The sequence below is a fragment of the Sus scrofa genome, chromosome 4, assembly GCF_000003025.6.
Source record: "Sus scrofa isolate TJ Tabasco breed Duroc chromosome 4, Sscrofa11.1, whole genome shotgun sequence".
Classification (NCBI taxonomy): Eukaryota; Metazoa; Chordata; class Mammalia; order Artiodactyla; family Suidae; genus Sus; species Sus scrofa.
Genome location: NC_010446.5, coordinates 34,464,594 through 34,492,453, shown reverse-complemented (window position 1 = coordinate 34,492,453; position 27,860 = coordinate 34,464,594).

Sequence of the window (27,860 nt, the reverse complement as noted above, 5' to 3'; positions counted from 1 at the left end):
TGCTTCTAATAGTCAACTGGCACAAACTAGTCATATGGTCCCACCTGGAAGTAGGGGAGTCAAGAGATGCACTTCCTGGCTGGGCAGCTGTATAACATGAAAGGGGAACATGAGGGAGCAGGAGTCTTTGCTGTACAAGTAGCCGTCTTTGTTGTACCCTCCACAGTCCATTATAGCTAATGACCACACTTCATACTTCACTAGAAAATGGAACCATTTAGGCATTTCCTTATCTTCCTACCACCAGGAGATAGACCCACACTCTCTGCCTTTTCCCTTGTCACTGGCATAACAGATGTTCCATCGTCCTTTCCTGTTGTCTCCATTTTGGTGGAAGACCAAGATAAAAAACAATGCCATACATCTTGGTAGTGTTGGGATGCACAATGAGTTAAGGATCCGGTGTTGCCCCAGCTGTGGCTTAGGTTACAGTTACATAATTCCCTCTTGTAATCCCCTCCCCTTGAGGGTAGAGTGAACCTAGTACCTTACTGCTAACAAAGAGAGGACTGCAAAAGAGATGGATGCCACATGATTAGGTTATAAAAGACTGCAGCTTCTGTTGGGCTCCCTCTCTCACTCTGGGGAAAACCAGCTGTCATGTTGTGAACTGCTCTATGGAGAGGCCCACATGGCAAAGAACTGTTCTCTCCAGCCAAGAGTCAGTGAGGACCTGAGGCCAGCCTATAGCCATGAGAGTGAGCTCAGAAGCAGATCTTCCTCACCTGAGCTTTGATATGATGGGAGCCCCAGAAGACTTCTTGGTTATAGCCTTGGGAGAAAGCCTGAGCCCAAGGCACCCAACTAAGCTGTGCTTGACCTGCTTTGCTGACTCACAATGTATTTATTTGCTAGGGCTGCCATAACAAAGTACCACAGACTGGGTGGCTTTAACAATAGACATTTATTTTCTCAGAGTTCTGGAGGCTGAAAGTCCAAGGTAAAGGTATTGGCAGGTTTGGTTTCTCTGGAAGCCTCACTCCAGGGCTTTGATATGGCCACCTACTCCCTGTGTCTTCATGTGGCTTTCCTCTGTGCACACCAGTCCCTGGTGCCTCTCTTCTGCTTATACACCCGTCATACTGGGTTAGGGCCTGGCTTCATGATCTCATTTAACAGTAATAACCTCTTTAAAGGCTCCAGTCACATTCTAAAAATACTGGAGTTTCAACAATGACTTTTGGAGGGACACAGTTCAATCCATAACACAGAGAAACTGTGAGATAAGAAATGTTTTAAGCACTAAGACTTTGAGTAATTTGGTACACTACCATGGAAAACAAATATAAGCATCTAGACGACACTTTCTAAGAGACGGTGAAACTGTCTTCTGCCCATAACTCCCTTCCAAGTATTTCCAAAGAGGCTGGGGGTTCACCGGCATGGAAGTGGCTAGTAGTGAGGGTTTTCTTAGAGAAGGATGTCAGTGCACTGAGCTGTGCCACCCCCACACCTCCCATCCACACACTGGGAGAGAAAGAGTGCATCCACCTCACCTCAACCAGTACGGGAAGTAATGGGGTTCAGGACATGCTACCTCAAAAGATAGCACTTTGGCACAGTGAATATTTTAAGCTGAAGGAGACTGAGGAAACAGCAGAAGCAGGAAGTTCACTCTGACTTTCCCTCACTTCCCTTTCTCCTCCAAAACAGGTCAAAAGACTTTCAAGCAAGAGTAAAGGAAGGAGCCTAATCTCTGAAGACAAAAGGATACCAAGTTGTCACTGTTTGCAGACAACATGATAGTATACACAGAAAACACTAAAGACACTACCAGAAAACCACTAGAGTTCATTGATGAATTTATAAAGTGGCATGATATAAAATTAACATTCAGGAATCTGTTGCATTTTGATACACTAACAATGAACTATCAGAAAAGTAAATTAAGAAAATAATCCCAATTTTACAGTTGCATCAAGAAATATAAAATACCTAAGAATAAACTTATTTAAGGAAGGAAAAGACTTGTACTTGGGAAAATAGAAGACACTGATGAAAGAACTTGAAGATGACACAAAAAGATGGAAAGATATACCATGTTCATGGATTGGAAGAATTAATGCAGTTAAATGACCATACCACCCAAGGCAATTTATAGATTCCATGCAATCCCTATCAAAATATCAATGGCATTTTTCACAGAACTAGAACAAATAATTTTAAAATGTTTATGGAAGCACAAAAGACCTGAATAGCCAAATAAACTTAAGAAAGAACAGAGCTGGAAGAATCATACTCCCTGACTTCAGCTTATACTACAAAGATATAGTAATTGAAAAAGTATGACACTGACATAAAAACAGACACATAGATCAATGGAACAGAATACCCAGCTCAGAAATAAACCCATGCACTTACTATGATAAAGGAGGCAAAATACACAATAGAGAAAAGACAGTATCTTCAATAAGTGGTGCTGGGAAAACAGCTACATGTAAATGAAAGAAATTAGACAGCTACATGTAAAAGAAAAAAATTAGGAGTTCCTGTTGTGGCTCACTGGGTTAAGAACCCAACTAGTATCCATGAAGATGCAGGTTTGATCCCTGGCTTTGCTCAGTGGGTTAAGGATAAGCTGTGGTGTAGGTTTCAGATGTGGTTTGCATCCATTGTTGCTGTGGCTGTGTTGTAGGCCAGCAGCTGCAGCTCCAATTCAATCCCTAGCCCAGGAACTTCCATATGCCACAGGTGTGGCCCTAAAAAGAAAAAACAAAACAAAACAAAAACAAAGAGGAGTTCCCATCATGGCTCAACAGAAACAATCTGACTAGTACCCATGAAGATGCAGGTTCAATCCCTGGCCTGGCTCAGTGGGTTAGGATCAAGTGTTGCCTTGAGCTGTGGTGTAAGTTGCAGATGTGCTGGGATCTGGAATTGCTATGGCTGTGGTGTAGGTCAGCAGCTATAGCTCCAATTTAACCCCTAGCCTATGAACCTCCATATGCTGAAGGTGCAGCCCTAAAAAAGACAAACAAAGGAAGGAGGGAAGGATGGATGGAAGGAAGGAGGGAAGGAATTAGAACATTTTCTAACATCATAAACAAAAATAAACTCAAAATGGATTAAAGACCTAAATGTAAGACTGGAAACCACAAACTACTAAAGAAAAACATAGGGAGAACATTCTTTGACATAAATCACAGCAATACTTTCTTGTATCTGTCTCCTAAAGCAAAGGAAATAAAAGCAATAAATAAACAAATTGGACCTAATTAAACATAAAAGCTTTTGTATAGCAACAGAAACCATGGACAAAATGAAAAGACAACCTAATAAATGGGAAATAGTGCATATTTGCAAATAATACGACGGATGAGGGGTTAATATCCAACATATATAAATACCACATGCAACTCAACATCAAAAAAGGTACACAGTCTAATTTAAAAATGGATGGAAGAACTGAATAGACATTTTTTCCAAAGAGGAAATGCAGATGGCCAATAAGATGCACAACACTGGAGTTCCCGTCGTGGTGCAGTGGTTAACGAATCCGACTCAGAACCATGAGGTTTCGGGTTTGATCCCTGGCCTTGCTCACTGGGTTAAGGATCCGGCATTGCCGTGAGCTCTGGTGTAGGTTGCAGATATGGCTCGGATCCTGAGTTGCTGTGGCTCTGGCGTAGGCTGGCGGCTACAGCTCCAATTAGACCCCTAGCCTGGGAACCTCCACATGCCGCGGGAGCGGCCCTAGAAAAGCCAAAAAGCCAAAAAGCCAAAAATCAAAAAAAAAAAAAAAAAAAAAAAAAAAAAAAAAGATGCACACTGCTAATCATCAGGGACATGAAAATCAAAACCACAATGAGGTATTGCCTCACACTTGTCAGAATGGCTATCAACAAATAGGACACACATAGGAGTTCCTGCTGTGGTCCAGTGGGTTAATGGTCACGTTTGGAGGCACCAGTTCGATCCTTGACTCAGGGTAGTGGGTTAAGGATAAGGCTTTGCCACGGCTGTGGCGCAGGTCACTGATGTTGAGAATATAGCCAATATTTAATAACTATAACTGGTGTAATTTTTTTTTAAATAAGGATAATTTTGAGCTCAAGGCAAGTGAGAAGAAACAAATATAACAAAGGCTCCCAGCCCTCACCCTACTTGCCAAAAAGCAGATGGTACATTTATAACAGTGTCCTCTCCTGTCTCCATCAAGGACAGAAGTTAATCACTGGAGGTGACACTAGACCCTTAGCAGCACCCGAGGAATCTACACAACAAACTTTGCTAAAACTAGCCCTCGTCTACCACTGGTTCCTCCATGTATGTGCAGTCCCCAAATCTGCCACCCCCAGAAGCCCAAAGTCCTTTTCCTTTGTCTTGCCACTTCTTTAAAAACATATTGTTCTTTTGTTAAGATGCCCTAAAGCCCAAGTTCTTACCATTCCTCTGAGTTACTTAGGGCTGAGTGGCCCCATGCACATGCACATTAATAAACTCGATTTCTCTTGTTCATTTGTCCTTGTCAGTTTAATTTGCAGGGCCTCAGCCAGACACCTTACATGGGGAGAGGAAAGATTTGTTTTTCCCTCTCCTATACTTGATTTTCAGGTGTAGATGGGTGGAAGGGGGCTTGACTTGGAGGGCCTGAAAACATACACTGTAAAGTCGGTCTTGGGGGCAAGGTGACCCCTCAGAGAGGGGTGCTGCTGGGAGTCAGGGGGCTGGGGGTGGCTGGAACCCTTGACTGCACACCACATCACTTGGGCTCTTGTTAACATGCAGATTCTGATTCAACAGGTGTCAGGGAGCCTAAGCTCTCTGTTTCTGACAGGTGACAGCTGCTGGTCTGTGGCCTACGTGGACTTGCAAGATGTTAAGAAGAAAGCTGGAGAAGGTATGGCTTCTCAGGGATGGCATACTCTGTAGTCCTCACCTCAGTGCTTCTTCAAGGAAGAATCATCGATGGTAGGAGTTCCTGTCATGGCTCAGCAGGTTAAGAACCCGACTAGGATCCATGAGGATGAGGGTTCAATCCCTGGCCCTGCTCAGTGGGTTAAGGATCCGGCGTTGCTGTGAACTGTGGTGTAGGTCACAGATCTGGCATTGCTCTGGCTGTGGTGTAGGCTGGCAGCTACAGTTCAGATTCAACCCCTAGCCTGGGAACCTCTGTATGCCGCAGGTGTGGCCCTAAAAAGACAACAAAGCAAAAACAAACAAACAAAAAGAATCAGCAATTGTATATCTGCCCCAGTCAGGGTTACAGTCATGGTCACCTGAGACCTGCAACACAGAAGACCTTTCCAGCTCATTGCCCATCTCCTCTCACCCTCATAACCCCCAAAGCAGCAGCTGGTGGGTGACAGGACAGGTACAAAGGGACAGAGAAGAAGAATCACATTGCCTTTTTCACCCTGTGTCAAGCGGGCCCACGCCAAGGGGGAAAGATCTCAATTGGACCAGGAATCAGAGTTTCCATATCAGCCCAGCTTAGATTTTTTTTTTTTTTTTCCCACCCAAGAAAAGCTGAAAAGCTGTGGAATCTGCTGGCCTGAGATCTCACTCAGGGTCTGGAAGGAACTACCCACAAAGTGAGTGAAAATGGCAGTTGGTAGAAAAAATAAGTGGCTTTCTGCCTGCAGTCTGCTGAGCCCAGCTGCTTCCACAAGCTGGGAGCAGACTCTCCCCAGGCATCTCCTGGGTTCTGTCCCCCTCCTGCTCCAGGGGCCACAGCCCCAAACCTGCCTTACTGCTGGTTCCTCAGTTTCTCTCTTCTGTTAGCAGTGCAGGAGCAGGAGATGCTCTCGATTTAACAAAATGGAAACAAATTCTCCCTCCACCCCTTGTCTCATTCAACCACAGAATGTCTGTATTTTCTCTACTTCCTTCCTTCTCACTCACTTTTTAAAAATATACATTTAAATTAAAAAAAAAAAAAAGTGTATAGGTGGCTCAGCAGGTTAAAGATTCGACATTGTTACTGCTGTGGCCCTGGTTATAGCCATGGCTGGGTTGGATCTCTGGCCTGGGAACTTTCTCATGCCACAGGCACTGCCAAAAAAAAAAAAAAAAAGTTTTCCTGCTCCTCAGACAAGGCACTATTTCTCTGAGTTTTCCTTTTCATGTTTTTTTTTTTTTTTTTTTTTTTTTTTTAGTTCCCAGGCTAAGGGTCAAATCAGAGCGACAGCTGCCAGCCTACACCACAGCCACAGCAACGCCAGATCCTCGCCGTGTCTGCAACCTACACCACAGCTCATGGTGTTGGGGACATGGCTCGGATCGTCAGAGTCGGAAAATGAGACCTATGAACACAGGGAGATCCCCACAAGGCTCTTAACTTCTGCAGAAGGGAGCGGGTTCACAAAAATCGCACGCAAAGAAGAAAGACCCTCCCCTATTGATCCCTAACACAGGCGATGGACCTGTCCCCTTCCCATTGGTCAGGTCAGGGCGCACATTCTCCCCAGTTGGCTAATTTGAAACAAATTGTTACTGAGAGAAGAGGGAAAGAGGAAGGGGGTCGCAGGAAGGTGTTTCAAGCTTAAACCGGAGCAAAATGGAGTAACCAAGAGTTCCTTTGATAGAAAAGACATTATGAGAGTTCCCGTCGTGGCTCAGTGATTAACGAATCCGACTAGGAACCATGAGGTTGCCGATTCGATCCCTGGCCTTGCTCACTGGGTTAAGGATCTGGCGTTGCCATGAGCTGTGGTGTACGTTGCAGACACTGCTCGGATCCCGTGTTGCTGTGGCTCTGGCGTAGGCTGGTGGCTGCAGCTCGGATTAGACCCCTAGCCTGGGAATCTCCATATGCCACGGAAGTGGCCCAAGAAATGGCAAAAAGACAAAAAAATAAATAAATAAATAAAAAGAAAAAAAAATTATGTTACTTTCCACAACGGCAGCGCCCGATGCTTAACCCACTGAGTGAGGCCAGGGATCAAACCTTCGTCCTCATGGATGCTAGTTGGTTTTATTACTGCTGAGCCACAATGAGAACTCCCAGCTTTGCTGTGCTTTGAGAGGACAAAATAAAAGTACCAAAGACACCAAGCTGGACCTCAGCAAATGTTGGTTCTGGCTCAGGTGAGAGCCTCGGGCCCCCAGGTCCGGGGGGGGCAGGGGCGGGGGCAGCGTGGGCTGGGATGTGCCCAGGCAAGTCCGGTCACGTCCCTGGGTTTCCACCTTCCTCCCTGTCTGCACCAGGTCCCAGAACTTCTCATCCTTCATTCTCTGAGGCTTGGGCTGGAGCCGAAAATTACAAAACGAAATCCGCCGTGGAGAGGCCAGCAGAGCTGTGTTCTGCCCGCCAGCCCCCAGTGCACTTACACAGGGGACCGTCCCACAGGCCCCAGGGCTCTGGTGATTTCTGGCCTCTCATTCCACATTGACCACACCCTCTTCTTACTCAACATGCTCTGGGGGCCTAGGAGGGCCCCGCCATGGGGCCAGGTGCCATGGGTTTCAGAGGCTTCCAAACCAATGAGAAATAAAATAGTGCCTGCCATGGTGCTCATGTCACCATCCTCCGCAATTGCAGCCACCTCCTAGCGTGAGCTGGTGAGCCCTGAGGGAAATCGGGAAAGAAACCAAGAATACCTGCCATCTCACAGCCTGCAGCCACTCCCAATGGGGAGCCCTCAAGGAAACTCAGGATGTGAAAAAAGAGGATACTGGCCCCAGAGAGCTGAGGTGCATATCGAAGGAATGATTTCAGTAAAATCATTCCCATACAGAGAAAAGCACTAAATTCCTTCACTTGAGATATCTAGTTTTATTAACTGTTATCTTTTGTTCCTACTATCTCCCCTCTACTGCAAAATTCCTATATATCATTCGTAGTTCCGCCCTGGCCTCCTCCGAGCATTTCTCAGGGCTATCTGAAATGCTGCCTCCTGCGCTACAGTCCTTATTTTGCCCCAATAAAACTTAACTCACAACTCGTGTGCATTTTTTTCAAGTCGACACCAACACGCTTCCTTCCTTCAAGGAGTTCATCAGAACGGAGTGCAAAGCGATCAGGTTTCAAACCCAGACCTCTCTGGGGAATAGCTGGGTGGCCTTGAACAAGACATTGGCAGGGCACCCCTTTCTCCATCTGCACATCAGGAATATAATCTACATTCCTGAGAAGGTCAAACCTGCGGTTGGGTCAGATATTAAATCTAGGCTTGCTATCATGTGTTTTAGCACAAGCGATGCCATTTTGGGCCTGTGGTTTTCTCTTTAACAGGATTTACACAACAAGAATGTTTCTCTTTTGTTTTTGCTTGTCAAAAAATGCAACAACCTCTTAAGGTGTGGAATTTACTTCTCTCTCTAAAGATCTACACACACACTGGAGATGAAAAAATAAGCACACAGCCACACATACCATAATCCGAAAGACAGACAGAAAAGCCGTTGGGGGAATTTTTCATTTCTATTGATTTAAAAAAACCAAAAACACCAACTGAGCCAGGTGAAAACGTGATGTCAACGGTCAGGCTGTGGTGTCGCCACGAGGGGGCATCGGTTTGCAGAAACGACACTGGCAGGACCGCAAAGTGATTCCGCTTTGCCTGCGGAAGTTCCGAGGCAGAACTGAGCTAATTGTCAAGGACTAGGCTGAGGCAGGTACTGAATGTTCATCTTCATTTCATTTCTAAATTTAGTTCTTTAACCATGTGACATTTATAATAAAAGAAACTGCCGAATGCCAAGGGACAGAAAGAAAGCTTCACGTCCGTCTTTCCCTCGTACAATACGTCTGAGGAACACACGGTATGATGCTGCAGTGTTGTGAGACTGCGGGGACTTTGGAGAATACATAATCAGAGGAATTTATTACTGAGACCGAATACTAACTCAGGCAGTCAGTGTAGGAGCATGGGCTCCAATACATTCTTTTGATATGGATATTGATTAACCTTTGTGGCTTAAGGGCTCCAGGGACTCACACCTCCACAGGCCTTCTTTTATTATAGGAAATGCGCATTCCCCACAGACTTTGTTTACTGTAGGAAATGCAAATCTCTAGCCCACTCTTCCACAGAGGAAAAAGGAATGAAAGGAACATTGACAATCTAAGGAAAGAAAAGGAAAAAGAAACCATAAAACTTATACGGGACATTTCCAACCCTAAAAGCCCTATGGGATAAGGACTGATGTAGGTAACTGAGCAAGGACAATGGGAGAAAATCACATCTTTCTGTGTGTTTTTGTTTGTTTGTTTTTTGGGTTTTTTTTTTTTTTTTGCCATTTCTTGGGCCGCTCCTGTGGCATATGGAGGTTCCCAGGCTAGGGGTCGAATCGGAGCTGTAGCCGCTGGCCTACACCAGAGCCACAGCAACTCAGGATCTGAGCTGCCTCTGCGACCTACACCACAGCTCACAGCAACGCCAGATCCCCAACCCACTGAGCAAGGCCAGGGATCAAACCCGCAACCTCATGGTTCCTAGTCGGATTCGTTAACCACTGCGCCAGGACGGGAACTCCAAAACCACATCTTTCTGGACCCCACGTTGGTTACCCCCCGCATCTTTAAGGAATCAAAACCCCTAAAGGACAATAGAGAAAGGGGGCTCTTCTCCCCCCTCCCAGCTGTCCTGGGAGCTATTTGCTTTTCTTTAATAAAGACTTTGCTTGCTTGCTGCCTGTGTGTGCGCGGAGTTCATTCTTCGACTGCCGTGAACAAGAATCTGGATTCCAGTATCATCTTGCCAGTATCATTACTACGGATTTCCCAATAATGAATGGACACGGAACCCCTTTCGCTTTGAGAGTTTTCTTATTTTGATTCCAGAGAGATTTCGTTGATTCACGTCTACCTGGAAATTCACGTAAAATACGAAAACAGGGTTTGCACTAATTTTTTTCTTAAATGTTTTCTGCTTTATTTTTATGCCCACGGGGCTGGGGAAGAATGAGCGACACGGGGAACTGTCCTCACTCACCGAATTCCTGATTTAAGAGGGTTTTTGGTGCCCCCTAGTGGCGGCTCTGGTCCCCTTGCCTGGCAGAAGCTGAGGACGTGAACAGCAGTCATCCTGCATCCACCAGGAGGAGAACCTGAGAAGATGCCAGGCCGGGCAGGCGGGAGAGAGAGGAAAATGCCTCCCTCAGGGCTACGCATCCCTTCTGCTCCCCTGGAAGGAGAGCCAGGGGGGCCTGAGCCCTGGGGAGGTTGGGAGGGGGCGCTGGTGCAGGCATGGGGGCTGGTGTGGAAACCACTCCTGCTTCGTGGAAGGAAGGGGGAGCTCTGGCCTCCGGCACCTGCCACCTTGCTGCACCCCCATGGGCATGTCATGAGAGTGGAAAGTCCTTCATGGTCCCCTGCCTCATGTTCACTGCACCACCCTGCTGGTTGATGGCAGGTCCTCCATGAATGAGTCTGCATCTGCTGCCCATCCTGGTGGGAGGAGAAATACTGGGGAGACTCCAAGCAAAGAGAGTGCTTTTTCTGTGGTTTGAGCTTCCCCAGGACCCCCTGGGAGCCTGCCACCCCACCTCCACCCTGCCCCCTTTTCAGTGAGGTGGCTATAGTTATCTGCGACTAGGTGGTGTGCTGGAATGCAGAGAAGGGCAAGGCTGCCTCCCAACTCTTTCACATTTTCCCCAGTTCTTTGAAGTTGCAATTAATTTAAATTTGAACTGTCACATGTGGATGTTGGTTGCAGCATTGGATGATGTGGTTCTAGAGTGACAGTGTGAGAACTTTGTAACCCCAGTGCTACACAGGGAAAAAGACAGTCTCAGGACTGGATGTGTGGTGAATTCAGCAAGTTTTGAAGTGAAGGTGGGCATCAGATGGCGTGCAGTCGGATGCACACATCCATTCACCCAACAAGCCTCCTCCACTATCTTATTTACAATGTTCAAATATGATTTACTGGGTCCTACAGTTGGCTCCCTTCCCAGAGATACTCTGCCCTGCTCATCTTATTCACCTTGATATATACTCAGCACCGATCACAGAACCTGACATGTGGTAGAATCTCAAAACACTTTTGCAGAGATTCTTTCGAGGCTCAGCAGTTAACGAACCTGACTAGGATCCATGAGGATGCGGGTTCGATCCCTGATTTGCTCAGTGGTAAAGGATCCGGCATTGCCCTGAGTGTGGTGTAGGTCGAAGACGCAGCTCAGATCCTGAGTGGCTGTGGCTGTGGCTATGGTGTAGGTTGGCAGCTACAGCTCCGATTCGACCCATAGCCTGGGAACTTCCGTATGGCATGGGTGTGGCAATAAAAAAGGGGGGGGGATGGAACTGTGCTATGCCTTTGGGGAGAATGCCCACATTAATCAGCCATGGGTCCTGCCTCCAACAACCTGTGACCCAGTGATAAATACTTAAAATACCAGATGAGAAGACGCCTGTGAAAGCAGCGGTATTGAGCCTAACACAAAGTAGACTCGCAACGAATATCCGCCCCTTTCCTCCCTTCCTTTTATTTTCTTTATTTTTTTTTTTATTATTATTTTCCCACTGTACAGCAAGGGGGTCAGGTTTTTTTCCCCCACCCTTTCTTCTGTTGCGACATGAGTATCTAGACATAGTTCTCAATGCTATTCAGCAGGATCTCCTTATAAATCTATTCTAGGTTGTGTCTGATTTTTTTTTTTTTTTTTTGTCTTTTTGCCTTTTTTTGTTGTTGTTGTTGTTGCTATTTCTTGGGCCGCTCCGGCGGCATATGGAGGTTCCCAGGCTAGGGGTTGAATCGGAGCTGTAGCCACCGGCCTACACCAGAGCCACAGCAACGCGGGATCCGAGCCGCGTATGCAACCTACACCACAGCTCAGGGCAATGCCGGATTGTTAACCCACTGAGCAAGGGCAGGGACCGAACCCGCAACCTCATGGTTCCTAGTCGGATTCGTTAACCACTGCGCCACGACGGGAACTCCCCTTTTATTTTCTTTAGAACCCACCTTCCAAAGGTTTCCATGAGAGGGGTGCCATACGGGAGGGTTTGGAAGAAACAAAGATTCATGTGTCTGAGGGAACCAAGGAAGGCTTCTCAGAGGAGGTAGCATTTGATCTGGTTCAAGCAGCATGAATGAAGATGCAGAGGTGTGCAGGAAATGGTAATGTGTGGAAGAACTGTACAAAAGTTCAGGGTAGCTTGTGGAAAGGGAAGTAAAGGGAAGAAAAAGAAAAGAGCGTAGCAGCGTCCCTTGCATGCTGGGTTAGGGAAGGATCAAGCCTGCGGTCAAAGACCTGCATTTCATCGCCAGAGAGACCAGACAGCCCCAAGCTTGGCCAGACTCTATTATCCATCTACTAACTATGGGATGACTGGGGCAAGCTACCTACCTCTCCCAAACTTCACTTTCTTTATCTGTAAAATGGGGATAATTCTACTTACTCTTTCTTTCTTTATTCAGTTGCACTCAAGGCGGGCAGAAATTCCCTGGCCAGGGATTGAACCTGTGCCACAGCAGTGACAGTGCAGAATCCTTAACCTGCTGGGCCACCAGGGAACTCCACTAGTTACTCTTCAAACACAAATGAGAGCACACTGTAAAGGTAAATGCATACTGTTCCTTTTTTTTTTTTTTTTTCCCTACTTTGGAAAACTTTTCATATCAGCACATATAGGATTGACCCTGTATCCACTTAGATGCCTTCATCATAATTTAACTAACCACTCTTCTATTGGTGCATGTTTAAGTTCAATTCATAAAGTAGAACTGCTAAATCAAAGGGTATATGAAATTTAAATTTGAACGGAATTAGCAAATTACTCTTCATAAAGGGTAAATCAGTTTCTACCCCCTTTTTTTTTTTTTTTTTTTTTTTTTTTTTGTCTTTTTGCCTTTTTCTAGGGCCGCTCCCACCGCATATGGATGTTCCCAGGCTAGGGGTCTAATCGGAGATATAGCTGCTGGCCTACACCAGAGCCACAGCAATGCGGGATCCGAGCTGCGTCTGCAACCTACACCATAGCTCACGGCAACGCCGGATCCTTAACCTGCTGAGCAAGGCCAAGGATGGAACCTGCAACCTCATGGTTCCTAGTCAGATTCATTAACCATTGAGCCACGACGGGAACTCCAATCAGTTTCTACTCTTATCAGCAATATATGTAAAGGTCTGTTTCCCTATGTCCTTGCTAACACTCTTACTACAGTTTTTGGTCTTTACCAATCTGAAAGTTTTAAAATCAGTATCTAATTATAGTTTTAATTTACATTTATTTTATTATGAGTGATATTTGTCATTTTTTCAGTGTTTAAAGGCATCTGTATTTCCTTCTCTGGGAATTATTTGTAGCATTTGGCCATTTCAATTTGAAAAAGTTTTTTTCTTTTTTGTTTTTACTTTTTTATGGCCGCACCTGTGGCGTACGAAAGTTCCCAGGCTAGGGGTTGAATCAGAGCTGCAGCTGCTGGCCTATGCCGCAGCCACAGCAACACCAGATCTGAGCTGTGTCTGTGACCTACATCACAGCTCACAGCAACGCCAGATCCTTAACCCACTGAGCGAGGCCAGGGATCGAATCCCACATCATCGTGGATACCAGTCTGGTTCATTACCACTGAGCCACAGTGGTTTTGAATCGTGCTCACAAAGGCCCTCCCTACTCCAAGGCAACCAGAAAAATCCGTGACTTATCTGGATTTATTTTGCAGGTGAAAAAAGAGGCAAGGAATTCTGCTCTGCTTTCCTTCTGGATAGCAGTCCCCCTAACACCATTTCTCAGAATTCCTTTATGCAGAAAGAGCCATTCAAGAATCAGTCAAGGAACCCTGCTTAGAGGAAGAACACGTATTGATCTAGATGCCTGATGTGCCCTGAATGCCAGATTTTTGATGCTCACAACAATGATATGAGGTGTTAGCATCCCTGTTGCTCAAGTTGGGGAGCCAGGGTTCAGAAAGATTGAGAAAGTTGCCCCCAGTTGCACAGCCAGGAAGTGACAGAGCTTGGATTTGAACACAGATCTGCATGACTGCAATGTTGATGCTCACTCCTCTCGCTACAATCAGGATTCAGGATGGGAAGTGGGATTTACAGAAGCATTGAAGGATGGCTTTTCAGTCTCAGCCTCTTCATTCCTTCCCTCCAAAGTCCTCCTATACTGTCAAAAAGTCTACAGACAATAAGTGCTGGAGAGGGTGTGGAGAAAAAGGAACCCTAGTACACTGTTGGTGGGATTGTACATTGGTGCAGCCACTGTGAAAAACAGTATGGAAATGCCTCAGAAAACTAAACATAGAACTACCATTTGATCCAGCAATCCCACTCCTGGGCATCTATCCAAAGAAAACCATGACTCGCAAAGACGCATGTACTCCGATGTTCATTGCAGCGCTATTTTCAATAGCCAAGACATGGAAACAACCAAAATGTCCATCGACAGAGGAGTGGATCAAGAAGATGTGGTACATATACACAAGGGAATATTACTCAGCCATTAAAAGGAACGAAATACCGGTATTTTTAGCCACATGGATGGACCTAGAAATTATCATGCTAAGTGAAGTCAGCCATACAATGAGACATCAAATGCTTTCACTGACATGTGGAATCTGAAAAAAGGACAGACCGAACTTCTTTGCAGAACAGATACTGACTCACAGACTTTGAAAAACTTACAGTCTCTGGAAGAAACATTTTGGGGGGTTGGGGGTTTGTGCTTGAGTTGTGGGATGGAAATCCTGTGACATTGGATTGTGATGATCATTATACAACTACAGATGTGATAAATTCATTGATTAAAAAAAAAAAACAATGAAGTCCTCCTACACTGTGAGGACAAAGCTTTCTGTGGCCAGCAGATAGTTATCTGTCCCCACAAAGCTGCCTTCTAGTCAGGAACACAGGGAAGGAACTGCTATATGAGCAAGGAAGAAACTTTGGTTGTGTCCACTGAAATGCCGTGGTCCATGTGTAACAGCAGCCTGCATTAACCTAAGTATTACACTGTTCATTAAGGATGGATCTCCTGGAGTTCCTGTCTTGGCTCAGCAGTTAACACACCCTACTAGCATCCATGAAGATGCAGGTTCGATCCCTAGCCTCGCTCGGTGGGTTAAGGATCTGGCATCGCTGTGAGCTGTGGTGTAGGTCTCAGACACGGCTCAGATCCCTCATTGCTGTGGCGGTGTTGTCGGCCAGTGGCTACAGCTCCAATTCGACCCCTAGCCTGGGAACCTCCATATGCCATGGGTGGGGGACAAAAAGACACACACACACACACACACACACACACACACACACACACACACACACACACACACACAAAGGATGGATCTCCTTTTTGAGATCCTTTCCTTCCGTCCACTGTCCACTGGTCCTGGAGGCAGTGGTCCTTCTCACCCCCATCTCAAAAGCAACAGTCCCTCCTTCCCTTCCGGATATATACCCATGAGTGGGACTGCTAGCTCAGTTCCATTTTTAGTGTTTCAAGAAGCCTCCATACTATTATCCACAGTGGCTGCACCAATTTACCTTCCCACCTTCAGTGTACAAGAGTTCACTTTTCTCCATGTCCACACCAATATGTGCTATTCATGGTCACAGTGGCCTTTTTTGTTGTTGTTATTTTGTTTTTTGGTCTTTTCAGGGCCACACCCATGGCATATGGAGGTTCCCAGGCTAGGGTCTAACCAGAGCTGTAGCCCCTGACCTACACCACAGCCACAGCAATGCAGGATCTGAGCTGAGTCTGCGACCTACACCACAGCTCATGGCAACGCCGGATCCTTAACCCACTGAGCAAGGCCAGGGATCGAACCCACCACCTCATGGTTCCTAGTTGGATTCGACAGTGACCTTCTTTTTGCCTTGAATTCTTTAAATATTTAAATGGATCACTCTCATGTCCTAAGCACCGCCAGTCTGCTGCTAGGATGGAAAGCCCTTTGTACCTTCCCAGTTCTGGCTGCCTTGCTTTTTCTTTACCACTTAGCATGGGTGTCCTCTCTTCCAGGAGAACATCTCTGATTTCCTTGACTCCCCAAACTCAGGACTGGTCAAGACTCTGATCTCTGTGCTCTCAGCTCTCTTAATAATTTTTTTGTTTTTTTTAGGCTGCACCTGCGGCATATGAAGTTCCATGGATAGGGGTTGAATCAGAGTTACAGCTGAGGCCTATGTCACAGCCATAGCAACGCCTGATCCTGAACCCACTAAGTGAGGCCAGGGATCAAACCCACATCCTAACAGATGCTATGTTGTGTTCTTAACCCGCTGAGCCACAACAGGAACAGATGCTATGTTGTGTTCTTAACCCGCTGAGCCACAACAGGAACCTATTTTCAACAGGTCCCTCCACCTGTTCATATCTGGCCTCTTGTCAGATGGTAACATCTTGAAAGTAGGGATGGTTCTTTTCCAGTTCTCTATGTCTAACTCATCCCAGCAAGTGTGTTCAGCCCAATTCAACCTTCTTAGCCAAAGTGGAATATTTTGAACAAGTGGTGTTAGAAAAAGAAATACTAAATTCTATGAAATTGCATCTTAGGACTTTAACGTTGTATGGACCTAACACTTCAGAGGGGGAAACTGAGGCTTTGAGGCTGCAGTGCTTACCCAGAGCAGAGTGTGTGTCAGCAGCCAGGTGGGGATGTCAGCACCTTTACAGGTGGAACAAAGCTTGTTAGTGGCAGTAGAAACCATCCCCAGGCTGAGGTTTGTTCATAAAAAATAGCCCAAAACAGGCTCATCAAGTGGTGTGGCCTTTGGCCTCTAAAGTTTGAAAAAATTATTTGGATTCTGTATTTTCTGTTCTTTTCAATTTTTACTATATATTATTCTTTTTTAAAAATTTACTTTGATTATAAGTTTGATTATAAAAGTATACAGTCTTATGGAGTTCCCTCATGGTGCAGCAGGGTAAGGATCTGTCTGGTGTCACTGCAGTGGCTTGGGTTAGATGGCATGGGTTAGATCCCTTGCCTGGTAGCTTTCATATGCCGCAGGCACAGCCAAAAAAAAAAGTATACATGCTTGTTACAGAGATTAAGGAAGATGCTGAATAGTAAAATAAGGAAAGTAAAATAAAGAAAGAATTCTACCAGCTAGAGATGGCCAATGTGTCTTATTGCAGTATATCACCACTCTATGTGTGATTGAAATTAAGCTGTGGGTTGAATTTTATGTTTTTCTTTTTTTCTTTGAAATGTAAGCGTTTCTCTAGTCCTTAAAAAAATTTTTTTCCCCTTTGCAGCCTTTGTTCTATGAAGCTTTTCAATTAGCACACCTTGTACCAAGTTAATTTCTAAATAAAAAGGAGCTATTAATGAAAATGAAAAGGCAAAATGCTACACAATCTGCTATTTATATTAGGTATACTTTAGTCTATATGGATTGACAATATTTTCCTAACACTAGGTGGCTTGCAATTTTTCATTGTAATTAGTGAAAAATGTGTGTATTCCATCATCTCACTGTGATGAAATAATACCTTTGAATTAAATCCACCTGGATTTCAAATTATTGCTTTAGGTTGTTTATGTCCTCAACTTGAGGAAAGATTTTTCTTTTTGGGGGGGTGGGTGGCGCTACACCTGCAGCATATGGAAGTTCCCAGGCTAGGGATCTAATTGGAGCTGCAGCTGCCAGCTTATGCCACAGCCACAGCCATGCCCGATCTGCAACCTATGCCCGCAGCTTGTGGCAATGTCAGATCCTTAATCTGCTGAGTGAAGCCAGGCATGGAACCCGCATCCTCATGGACACTAGTCAGATTCTTAACCTGCTGAGACACAGCAGGAACTCCCAGAAAGATTTGTGCCTGTGCGTGTGCGTGTGCGTGTGTGTCTTTTTAGGGCCACACCCACAGCATATGAAGGTTCCCAGCCTAGGGGTTGAATTGGAGCAGCAGCTGTCAGTCTATGGGCTGTGCCACAGCCACACCAGATCCGAGCAGCCTCTGTGAAATACACCACAGCTCACAGCAACACCAGATCCTTAACCCACTGACCAGGGCCAGGGACCGAACCTGTGTCCTCATGGATCCTAGTCATATTTGTTTCCACTGAGACATGAGGGGAGCACTCAAAACGATTTTTAAAAGATGCTTTCTTTCTTTTTTTTTGTCTTTTTTGCCATTTCTTGGGCCGCTCCTGCGGCATATGGGAGGTTCCCAGGCTAGGGGTCTAATCAGAGCTGTAGCCGCCGGCCTACACCACAGCCACAGGAACTAGGGATCTGAGCCGCATCTGCGACCTACACCACAGCTCACGGCAACGCTGGATCCTTAACCCACTGAGCAACGGCAGGGATTGAACCCGAAACCTCATGGTTCCTAGTCGGATTCGTTAACCACTGCGCCACGATGGGAACTCCCCTAAAAGATGAATTATTTCAAAATTTAGAGGCAATTCAAGAGATAACGCTGTTTTTCAAGTTGTCTTTAAAGATTACATTTCAATCAGAAAAAGGAAAGTGTTTTTTTTTTTTTTTTAAATAAACAGCAAAAGAAAGATAATATAGTGAAATGCTGTTAGGTCTAGACTGCAGCATAAGAGACGTGACTCTAACATTTGAGGGAGAGGGTGATTTCTCATTTTACCCAGAGCTGTGATTAGTTGTTGATTGCCATTATGTAACGCTAAAGAAGAGGTGTTGCTTTTGAACTCATTTTTTCCATTTGTATAAAAAATAGTTTGAGTTCAAAAATAAAGAAACAAGAAAGGATATTCTGCTTTTTAGAACATGGATGCCGGCGACTAGATTTAGGTTCATTTAAGTTCACAGAAAATGACAAAGTAAAATAAGCTATTTCCCTAGTAATCTGCTCCCAGGAAAGACTTCCATCTTAAGCCTCAAAATAGGAATTGTTTAAATCTATAGCTTCATAAAATACATTTTAAACAAGGTAAAAACTAAAATAAATTCAGGTTTGACAGATTAAAAATGAAAGCAAATAAGAAAATAGCTCCCAATGTTCCTATTTTCAGATTCTAAATGTATTTGTGTTACAGAAGTTAGATTATAGTAACTACACTTATTTCACGGGCATAGAAATGTGTTTTGATTATTAATATGGCCCCAACTACTAGATCCTTGCTTATCACGAAATGAACAATAAAAATATTTTAATTTTTTTATTACTCAATGAATTTATTACATTTATAGTTGTACAATGATCATCACAATCCAATTTCACAGGATTTCCATCCCACAACCCCAGCGCATCCCCCCACCCCCCAAACTATCTCCTTTAGAGATCATAAATTTTTCAAAGTCTGTGAGTCAGTATCTGTTCTGCAAAGAAGTTCGGTCTGTCCTTTTTTCAGATTCCACATGTCAGTGAAAGCATTTGATGTTGGTGTCTCATTGTATGGCTGACTTCACTTAGCATGATAATTTCTAGGTCCATCCATGTTGCTAAAAATGCTAGTATTTTGTTCCTTTTAATGGCTGGGTAATATTCCCTTGTGTATATGAACCACATCTTCTTGATCCACTCCTCTGTCGATGGACATTGAGGTTGTTTCCATGTCTTGGCTATTGAAAACAGTGTTGCAATGAACAATAAAAATATTTTTAAAGAAGAAACATTACACCTCAAAACCACGTTCAGTGTAGCATGTATTTTCCAATTCAGTCTTGTATCATTTTTCTTTTTTCTTTTTTGCCTTATAGGGCCGGACCCTTGGCATATGGAAATTCCCCGGCTAGGGGTCCAATCAGAGCTGTAGCCATTGGCCTACAGCCACAGCAACGTCAGATCCTTGGCCCACTGAACGAGGTCAGGGATTGAACCTGTGTCCTCATGGATACTAGGTGGATTCATTTCCACTGCACCACAAGAGGAACTCCTCATTTTTCTTTTTAATCACTGGGGAAACCTAATTTTAAAAAAGGGATTCATGATGGGCATGCAGGCTTCTATGGAAGTGATCTGGCAGCTGCAGAACAACCAACTGTGAGCTCACATGGAGTCTAAAGCGCTGTGACTCTTCCAAGCAAAGACTCCTGTTTTGGAGGGAGCCCCCAGTGATGAAGAGACCCTCAACCAGGCAGAGACCCTCGCAGTAAAGCTCACAGATTTCCAGGAAATAAATCAATCGCTGGCATTTATTGACTGGGGACTGTGTCGGGGTACTTTGCGAACATTATTTCATCTGAATGGTCTTCAAATCCTCCACCCTCTGCAGAGCCCCATGAAGTAACTGCTTTTAGCATCCCCATTTTCTTTTTCTTTTTTGTCTTTTTGCCATTTTCTTGGGCCACTCCCACAGCATATGGAGGTTCCCAGGCTAGGGGTTGAATCGGAGCTGTAGCTGTCGGCCTACGCCAGAGCCACAGCAACGCCGGATCCGAGCCGCATCTGTGACCTACATCACAGCTCACAGAAACGCCGGATCCTTAATCCACTGAGCAAGGGCAGGGATCGAACCCGCAACCTCACGGTTCCTAGTCGGATTCGTTAACCACTGCACCACAACTGGAACACCTTATTTTTCTTTTTCAGCTGCACTCGAGGTCCATGAAAGTGCCCAGGCCACAGATCAAATCCAAGCCACAGCAGTGACATACAGCACAGCTGTGGCAAACACCCGAGCCTTAACCCACTATGCCAGGCCAGAGATCAAACCAGCAATGCTGCAGAGACAAGCCGGATCATTCCCTCTGCACCACAGAGGGAATTCCATGACCCTCGTTTTACAGATAGGGAAGTTGATGTCTAGAGAATCTCTCCAAAAAAAAAGTCTCACTGCAAAGTGACATGGCCAGAGAGTGGCTGGGATTCAGTCCGGGCCGGTGTGATGACAAGACGGCAGCTTTGAACTTCCCAACCCTCTGTCCCATTAGGTAAGTTTTAGTACTCAAGAAAAGGGAAAACAGAGTAGAAATACAAGTAAGAAGGAGGATGGGGTCCCCTGAATTGGATTTCTAAACCAAAATGCAAGCAAGCTGCAATGCTTTAGCAAAAGAATAATCTAGGTTTTCTGAGGACTCTCTCTGGATATGTGCTTTAAGGAGATGAGAACCATAAATCCAGTGGTGGTGGCAGTCAGCAAACTCAGACCCTCCCTCCCTTCCCTTTGGCTCCCCTTGGAGCCGCAGGGCTGCTCTGACAGCTCCCCAGTCCTGCAAGCACATTGTTCCCGGTTCCAGCCTTGCCTCAGAATCCAGACAGACCCACCAGCCCCTGCTCTGCAGCCGTGGACCCACCCGCAGCATCCACTCTGGGGGGAGATGTGGGAAGAAGCCTGTTTCACCCTAATTGTCCTGACTTCTTTGGTCTAATTTCATCAGTAATGAAACTGATGTTTTAATTTGCCATGTGTGGTTCCTCTTATCTATCTGCCAAAGTCCAGAAGTGGGAGAAGAAGGGGGGTGAAGTCCAAGCTAAGGACACCACCCCCAATAAACCCTCCCCCCCACCATATTAAATCCTTTCACTCTCAGAGTTCCCGTTGCGGCTGAGTGGAAACAGATCTGACTAGTATCCATGAGGACACAAGTTCGATCCCTGGTCTCGCTCAGTGGGTTAAGGAGCCAGTGTTGTCATGAAATGTGGTGTAGGTCGCAGATGTGGCTGGATCTGGCGGTGTTGTGGCTGTGGCGTAGGCCAGGGGCTATAGCTTCAATTCAACCCCTAGCCTGGGAACCTCCATATGCCATGGGTGAGCCCCTAAATAAATAAATAAATAAATCCAGAGAATGAGCTCTTAGATCTCCTTGGGGTCTAAAACCCTATGAAACTGACTCAAAGAAAAAAAAAAAAAAAGACTAGAAAAAGGAATAAGGACTGGTCACTCACAGAAGAAAAAAGCTTTGGGCTATTTAAAACCTAACCCCAAATGTTTATATGCAGAACCTAGAGTATTAAAAACCAACATTCTTAAAAAAAATTTTTTTTTGTTTGCTTGTTGCTTTTTAGAATCCTTAACCCACTGAGTGAGGCCAGGGATCAAACCTGCAACCTCACGGTTCCTAGTCAGATTTGTTTCCACTGTGCCACAATGGGAATTCCAAAAATACCAATTTTAGAAAAAAATTCAGCCTAACTGAGTTGCTAAAGGTCTCCAGGGATTGTCACAAATAACTCTTCGAGAGCCTGGCTTTATAGTTGTGTATGCCTTCCAATTCTGCTTTGCAACTCAACACATACCCACTCCTGGATTCTCTTCATCATGGAACTGCAACATCATTCATGTAAGCAGATAGGGGAGGAGGGGGGTTCCCCGGAGAAAGACGACCAGAAATGGCTCTTGACATAAGAGAACCCATTTGGTCTAAGCCATTTTGTGACCTAAGCATGGTGACAATGCTTGCCCTTGAACGGGTCTCAGTAATTCATTATCTCCAGGGAACAAAGGAATGCAGGAACAGAGAAAAGGCAGTCACACAACCACACAGTGACAGAGCAGAGCCCTGGTTCCTCAAGGGAGACACATAATAAGTCCTCTTTGTGTTGTGCAGGAACAAAAGCCCCCACCCAGGTGGAGGGCAGATAAGGACATTGATTCTCCAGACTTCAGTCAACTAAAGCTGGGACTCGTTCAACGCTTGCCCCAACTCTATGCTGAATTCTCCTCTGCTCAAGCCCCTTCCTGAATATGTACCCTTAGCTTAAAACTGCAGTTTTGCTGTTGGGGAGACACTGCTTTGGGAAAGATCCCCAGTGTGCTCCTGACTTGCTGCAAGTAATAATAAGGCCCTCCTTCTCCATGCTTTGGCTTTGTGATAGGGATAGAGTAAGACAGTTACAAGGTGGTTGTAGAAGTCCCAGTAGGGGAACCATAGATATGTTATGGCAGCTGCCCAGCAGCCCTGGGCCACAGTGTATCAGCTCTAGCGACAGCCCTGTGGCTGTAGCGTACCAGCTCTAGCAGCTCTGTGGCTGCAGTGGATCAGCTCTTTTACCCGGCGAGAAACCAAGCAAGCCCTCAGAAAGTTGGAGAACTCAGGTTTATTATGCCAGCAGGCTCACAGGAGATCACTCTCTGGAGTCTGAGCCCCGAAGAAGGGTTTCACAAGGCTTTTATAGGTTCCCTTTTCTGGGTCCATGCTTGGCTGGTCGGACCGGAGTGAGGTCAGGCAAGGTAGTAGATGCAGAAACACGTTTACAGAAGCAGATGTGTGGGGGACAGGTGGTTGGGGCCGCTGGCTGGACTTTGCTTAGGCATCATGGCCGGGGTCTCTCCTTTCTACCTTTTTATCAGAACATTTTCTCCTACAGATAGAGAGAGACACCTAGGGAACTTTGGGAGACCACTCACTGTAGGATCATAATCGCTCAAGAAAGCCAGCAGAACGTCTTGGAATGAAGCAGGTTTGCTCGACTATAAAACCATAAATAAAAGCATGGATAGGTTCCCAGGAGGATGGAGATAGACGCCCCCCTCCCCACTCTCCCCACGTGACAGCTGACCTCGAAGACCTGCTGCAGACATGGGTACAGCAGATCTACACCCTTTCCTGGAATGTGGAGCATAGATTAACCATCTATGAGGATGCACTGCTCTCTGTCACCTACCCCCCCTTGACCTTCCCCTCCTCCTTCTTCATCGTTCCTGCCACACTTTTCCACCTGTGAACTCCAGCCACAGATTCCCGCCACAGAGTCTTTACGAGCTTAGCGCCTCCTTACAGTCAGGGCTGGTGCCATCCTGAGTTCAGCCTGTGCCCTTCTGATGCCTTCATAAATCTCTTTGGCTTTGCCAATGAGGCCTGGTGCGTTCCTCCCTCCGCAAACCTAACAAGCACGAGCTCTGCCTCAGGTCATTAAGTGAGAGATAAAATGAGGCCTGCTTTCAAGTTCAGCAAGATAATGATCCTTAGGACCAAGGACAGAAGTTTAAGGGAAAGATGACCTTCCAAAGTAGGGGAGCCTCGGAGTTCCTGTCGTGGCTCAGTGGTTAGCGAATCCAACTAGGAACCATGAGGTTGTGCATTTGATCCCTGGCCTTGCTCAGTGGGTTAAGGATCTGGCATTGCCGTGAGCTGTGGTGTAGGTCACAGACAGGGCTGGGATCCTGCGTTGCGGTGCTACAGCTCTGATTAGACCCCTATCCTGGGAACCTCCATATGTCACAGGAACGGCCCAAGAAAATGACAAAAAGACAAAAAAAAAAAAAAAAAAAAAAAAATCAAAGTAGGAGACCCTCATTTTACGGAAACCTGAGATGATACAACATATTTTTGCATCTGTTACCACCATCCTGCTGATTTGAATAAGTGCCCTGACAGTCCTAGTTTGAGCTCACAGGGTCAAATACTTTCCTACCCAATACAAAGGAGGAGTTAGTGACATAGCCTGACGTCTACTCAAAGAACATCTCTATTTTCCTTGGATTATAGAAATGTGGCCCATCTAGGAGTTCCCATCATGGCTCAATGGAAGTAAATCTGTCTAGCATCCATGAAGACACAGATTCGACCCCTGGCCTACATAGGGGACCTGAGATTCAGGCCTGGTCAACACATCTGTACCCTGAGCTAGGCCCTGTTCTAAGTACTGTATAAATGTTAATTTGTTTAAGCCTCCTAACGATTCTAACAGATAGGTACTATTATTATTCCCATTTTATAAATGAGAAAGCTAGGAAACAGAGGGTAAGTGACTTGCCCAAGGCACACAGCCAAAGAGCTTTGTTGGAGTTCCCAATGTGGCCAAGCGAGTTAAAGACCTGACTAGTCTCTACAAGGATGAGGGCTCAATTCCTGGCCTCAGTGGGTTAAGGATCTGGCACTGCCCCAAGCCGTGGCGTAGGTCGCAGATGTGGCTCAGGTCCTGTGTTGCTGTAGCTGTGGCAGCTGAGCTCTGATTCAACCCCTAGCCTGGGAATGTCCATATGCCGCAGGTGCGGCCCTAAAAAGCAAAAGAAAAAAAGAGCTTTGCTTTCTTCTGACCAGTTCAGGGATGGATGTGTGACCAAATAAGAGCCAACAATTGCTGGGGCTTCTCAGAAAGAGATTTGTTTGTGCTTGAAGTGGGGTGTTCGTGAGGAGCAATGCAGCCATCTGGTGACCTGAGGAAGAAGATTCTTTGAGAATGGAGGCATCTTAGAACTGAGGGCAAGAGAGAAACCAAATCCCAAGGACAAAATAGGAGCTGCTGATCAAACAGAGATTCCTCACACTGGTCTGAAGCCAGACTTTCTCCTGGCCTTTTCCATTTGGTGACCTAGTGAATTACCTCTCTGCTTAGAAGATCTTTGGCTGGGCATCCTCCACCTGCTCACCTTCCACCTGGTCTCTGCATCTGGGCTCTTCCCTTCCAGCTCAGCCTTACCTGCAGTCATGAAAGAAACTGCTTTTTTTCAAGATTCCCCCCCCCCTTTTTTTCTTTTTAGGGCCACACCCACAGCATATGGAAGTTCCCAGGCTAGGGGTCCAATCAAAGCTGCAGCTGCCAGCCTACGTCACAGACACAGCAATGCCAGATCCAAGCCTCGTCTGCGACCTACACCACAGCTCACAGCAACACCAGATCCTTAACCCACTGAGCAAGGCCAAGGATCGATCCTGTGTCCTCATGGATATTAGTCCGGTTCATCAACCACTGAGCCACGAGGGGAACGCCTATGTCAGGTTCTTAACCTGCTGAGCCATAGTGGAAACGCCTCAAGAAACATTTAAAAAGTATGACTCAGATCACATTACTCCCTGTTCAAAACCCTTCTTTGCCTATTTGCCTCTAGGCAAACTGACAGGAAGTGACAGTTTACGCTCCCAGCGTTTTCTCCTGAAATACTGGTAAAGGAATGTCTCACCACCCTCCAGTGGGCCCCGATTCCTCCTATTTCTGGCTCAGGCTGTTTGCTCTGCAGTTCTGGCTCACTCACCATCTGCCTGGGAAACCCTGCCCATCCCATCCAGCTGTCAATGCCACCTCCTCGCGTTTTCCAGCCTGCACCCCACCCAATGCACCCACACTTCTCTGCTTTTGCAGCCCTTTGCTTTGAAACTCTCTTTCAGTCCTTGACTCTGTCTGCCTAGATATGCCCAAATGCCACCTGGAGAGAGGATCTGAGGTCTGGCCCTGGTACATCTCCTGACCTTCACTGCTGGGGTGGTGTGTCAGCTCCTCGGTGTTACAGCAGTCTAACCCTCTGACGCCACTCTGCTTGAAGAGAAGTGGCAAAACTTCCTGAGGGGAAAGGGGACCCCGTGGAGGAGGCTGGTTGTTTCTGAAGTTGGAGCTAGTGGTATCTGCACTTCATTTATTTTATTTTATTGTCTTTTTTTTTTTTTTTTTTTTTTTCCTAGGGCTGCATCCACGGCATATGGAGGTTCCCAGGCTAGAGGTTTAATCGGAGCTGTAGCTGCCGGCCTATACCACAGCCACAGCAACGCGGGATCCAAGCCACATCTGTGACCTACACCACAGTTCACGGCAACGCTGGATCCTTAACCCACTGAGCAAGGCCAGGGATCAAACCTGCAACCTCATGGTTCCTAGTTGAATTCGGTAACCACTGCACCACGACGGGAACTCCGGTAACTGCACTTTAGCTGGAGGTTCGGGCGGCTCTCCAAGTGTCAGCCTGACCTGGGCAGCAGCTACCTCGCCCTTTCCCGCCAGCTCCGCCTACACAGCTGTCTGCCCTCCGCAGTTGTTCAGACTTGGTGTAAATGCTGTCTGTAACCTGATTCCAGGGTTAAAAAATAACCCAAAGGTCAGACCCACTAAGAGCCCTCCGGGCATCTTCCAGGTGGGGTAAGCTTTTCCCAGCAGCTTGTGTACTGGCTTTAAAAGGACCCCCAACCCCACCCCACTTCCACCTAAGCTGTCTGGGGCCTCTCCTTGCTCAGTGGGGCCTCTCCTCGCTCAGTAGAGCCTCTCCTGACCCAGGCTTGGGGCTGGCAAGGGCACTGGCCCCTCCTGGAGCTAGCCAGCCTTGGGTGGAATTGCTGAGATCACAGCCAGACAGGCTTCTGCTAATGGACACCCAGACGCTAGGGCAGACAGCAGTCCCTGTGCCCTGCTTGGGTAAGTGAGTGTCTCACTCCCGCTCCAGCCAGCAGCCACCACTGGGGAGCTGAGGCCACTGCTCCTCCATCCTGTCATCCAGGGGGGACATGATCATGCCTATTTCCCCAGTGTTCTTTCTTTCATCAACTCTATTGAGATATAATTCACATGCCACAGGAGTTCCCGTTGTGGCTCAGTGGTTGCTGAATCCAACTAGGAACCATGAGGTTGTGGGTTCGATCCCTGGCCTTGCTCAGTGGGTTAAGGATCTGGCATTGCTGTGAACTGTGGTGTAGGTTGCAGACGCGGCTCGGATCCCGCGTTGCTGTGGCTCTGGCGTAGGCCGGTGGCTACAGCTCCAATATGACCCTTAGCCTGGAAACTTCCATATGCCATGGGAGCGGCCCAAGAAAATGGCAAAAAGACAAAAAAAAAAAAAAATTCACATGCCACAGAATTCACCCCTTTAAGGTCTACAATCCAGTGGTTTTTAGTACATCCAGAGTGTGCACCATTACCATAACCCATTTTAGAACATTTTCATCACTCCAAAAAGAAGCCCCACCCCACCCTGCATCCATTCACCATCACTCCCAACTCTTTCTTCCGGTTCCCCCCTCCACCAACCCAGCCAAGCACCAACAATCTACTTCTGTCTCCTTGGATTTGCCTATATGGAACATTTCATGTAAATGGAATCATACAACATGTGGTGCTTCTTGACTGGTTCCTTTCACTTAGCATGATGTTTTCCAGGTTCATCCGTGTTGCAGTAATTCCCTTCTTGGGACTCTATCCCTTGGCATTAAATGGATTCGTGCCTCAGGACAGATGTGCAAGTATGGTTATTGCAGAAATTTTCATAACCATTGAAAAAAGAAAAACTGGAAATCTTGTGGACACTTATTAACAAGAACGGAGTACACACACGATGGAATATTATTCAACAGCTACAAAAGGATGCATGGGCACCATCAGAGCGATTTGCTTAAAGGAGAAAAAAAGGAAGATACAGAGAATGTTTATTATGTACTAACCCAATTTTCAATAT